This window comes from Gossypium hirsutum, chromosome A02 (assembly GCF_007990345.1).
Source record: "Gossypium hirsutum isolate 1008001.06 chromosome A02, Gossypium_hirsutum_v2.1, whole genome shotgun sequence".
Taxonomy (NCBI): Eukaryota; Viridiplantae; Streptophyta; class Magnoliopsida; order Malvales; family Malvaceae; genus Gossypium; species Gossypium hirsutum.
This window is the reverse complement of record NC_053425.1, coordinates 106,157,892-106,160,321: the sequence shown is the minus strand read 5'-3', so window position 1 is coordinate 106,160,321 and position 2,430 is coordinate 106,157,892.

Genomic DNA, 2,430 nt, shown 5'->3' with positions numbered 1-2,430 from the left:
TTCAAACCCTAGTAGGTTTCAATCCAACATCGATACTTTTCTTAAGGTATCTATATATTTTCTAAGGTATCGATATTCCTGCTCCAACGGCCACTGAAATCAATATTAATTGCAAAAAATATCAATACCCTTTTAGTTGGTATCGATACTCGTTGCTACAGGTGAAGTTAATGATCTGATATTTTATCTCCAATAGCTACATTCACTTCTACAACAACCACAACAATTGGAAATCAATTAGAGGGTATAAATACTATCTTCCAAAGATTTAGCAAGAATAAGAGCAATGTGAAATGCTTAAAGATCAATCAAAACAACCTAGAGCTTAATTCTTTCATACATTTTCTAGTAAACACTTGTGAGCTTTCATTGTACCCATTTAGCTCAAGTGTTCTTTTTTGTATTTGAACTTAATTGACAAACATCCTGATCTTGTTAGGATTATTTCTTTGCTTGCTTATTTGTTTCTATTTGAGAGAGGGTTAATCCTTAAGATTTAGGTAGAAACCTTAAGGGAGTTGTATATTAAGATTTTGGGGCATAAATCTTAAGAGAGATTGTAAGATTAAACCTTATCCTCAAAGGTTGTAAAATTCGTAAATTTGGGGGAATCCTTAGCTGTGGTAAGCTAAGGTAGTAGAGTAGGCAATTGGGGTCGAATCACTATAGATCATTGTGTTCTTTGTTGTATATTTTTCATTACTTCCACCATAATTTCTCAAAGGCCAATTCAACCTCTCTATCGATGATCTCGAGTTGATCATTCCAATCTAACAATTGGTATCAGAGCTAGAACTTTAAAGACAGTTTTACAACCAAAAGAGAAGATCCTCAAGATATCTAAGATGAAAGCCATAAGTCAAGAAATTTGCTTCATGGCATTGGAACAAATTTCCACCATATTAGGCGAAGGGCATTCCACCATGAGGCCTCATTTATTCAATGACACCAGCTACTCATATTGGAAAGCAACAATGAAACTATTCATCCAAGCTAACGATTATGAAGTTTGGAGGATAATTACTACTGGACTATACATTCCAATAAAGAGGGTCGAAGGTGTTTTTGTCCCAAAAGAAGAGAGTGAATGGAATGATAATGATGTCAAGAAGGTGCAATTAAATGCAAAAGCTATGCACACTCTATTTTGTGCTCTTGGTCCAAATGAGTACAATAGAGTCTCCTTGTGTGACAATGGAAGAGAAATATGAGACAAGCTTGAAGTCACCTATGAAGCGACAGTAGAGTTAATAAGTCCAAGACAAGTCTTCTCAGCCTTGATTATGAGTTGTTAAGGCAAAATCGGAAGAATGAATCAAGGAGATGGCCGATCCCTTTACCCACATCATTAATGGTCTCAAAGCCCTTAAGAAGACCTATCCCAATAATGAGATGGTGAAGAAGATGTTGAATAGTTTTCGAATGCATTAAGAAGCTAAAGTGACGAAAATAGAAGAATCAAAGGATCTCAACTCACTCTCTCTTGATAAGCTCATCGGTCATTTGCTTACACATGAGATGAGGCTTAACAAAGAGAGTGAAAAAAAAAGTTATAAAGAAGAATGTTGGTAAAGCTTTAAAATCCACCACTAATAACGATAGTGAATCAAGTGAAGAGGTGGATTAAGACAAAGAGATGGAGATGTTTCTAGAAGATTCAAGAGATTCATGAGGTCCAACAAAGAGAATTTTGAATGAAAGAAGGACTCAAGCTTGAATCTACCAAGGAGGAATACCTCATTATTTGCTATAAGTGTAAGAAACCATTTTTTTTAAAAGAAAAAAAAACCAGTTAGGTAAGGAAGAGACAAATCTTTTCAATTAAAATTGGCCCAATTTGAACAACCCAATAAAGTGGAGGTTTCACTTAAAACAGCTATTTTTTCGTCAATTTGTTTGAAAAACATAAACTTTCCTTCTTCTCAGGATTTGTTTTTGCTTTTTTCTCTAACTATATACCAACACACACAAAAAAGGTTCATTCTTTCGAGTTTCTTGAGATTTGGGCATTACAATTTCAGGTACTCTTTTTCGAAATCTGGGTACATTCCCAATTTTGTTAAAACTTCAAATAGCAGTTTTTTTTTTGTTCTGTTTGGTTGGTGAGAAAATTTGGGAAAATAAGAGAGACAATTTTTAGCTAAAGTAGGGAAAAAATAAAACTTTTTTAGCTTGGTTTTTAATCATGTTTTGGATTGTGTTAATAAATATACATTAACATGATAGATCATGGATTTTTTGTTTGAAGGATCATTTCGAGGAAAGAAAATGTTGGAAAGAAAGTAAAATGGCTATCTTCTTTAATGAAATCCTTCAATCCAAAGTCAAAGGAAAAGAAAAACAAGGTTTGAAAATTTTCAATTCAGTCCATAATTCATGTTAAATTTTTGGTTAACCTACATGTACTTAAATTTTTATATTTTTTTAGGG